Here is a 632-nt window from a genome sequence, read left to right as displayed (position 1 = left end):
TCTCGGAATCTTGGGCATGCACACACACGTGCCTGGCGTGAGTTTAAGCCACTGGGCCCGGGACTTGAACTGCGGTCGACCACATAGGAGTCCAGCGACATAGCCATTACGCCAACTGCTGGTCTCATTTTTCTTCTACATTTTCAAAGTCTAATACTAAACGTGAAAATGTCAGTGAACACAGAAAATGACAGGAAATTAGTAATTTGATGAAGATTATTCTATGCTGAATTAAATAAATGTTATATATGGTATTAATCTACTCGATACGATTTAAACAGGTACGCCATGACATATTTCATTCTTGTTTCGTGTATACAAAATGATGACCCATTTTAAATCAATGTTCTTTTTTTTAAAAAAAAGAATGATTTAATATTATTATTACATATGCTCTAGGGCATGCATGCTTATCAGAGAGAGACAGAGAGCAAGAGAAAGCAAGATGGGACTCAAACCATAGTCATCCACATGAGAGTCCAGCACCTTAACCACGGTGCCACCTGCTGGTCCCATAAAATCAATACTCATTTACGCATTAATTTTAGGAAGAAATACCTACTTACATGGTGACAAAAGAAATAACTGTAGGTGTACATATATAAAAGTCCACACACTTACATTTCTTTTTT

This window comes from Tupaia chinensis, unplaced genomic scaffold (assembly GCF_000334495.1).
Source record: "Tupaia chinensis unplaced genomic scaffold, TupChi_1.0 Scaffold000632_1, whole genome shotgun sequence".
NCBI lineage: Eukaryota > Metazoa > Chordata > Mammalia > Scandentia > Tupaiidae > Tupaia > Tupaia belangeri.
The sequence above is the reverse complement of the archived record's forward strand: the minus strand, read 5'-3'. Positions refer to the sequence as shown.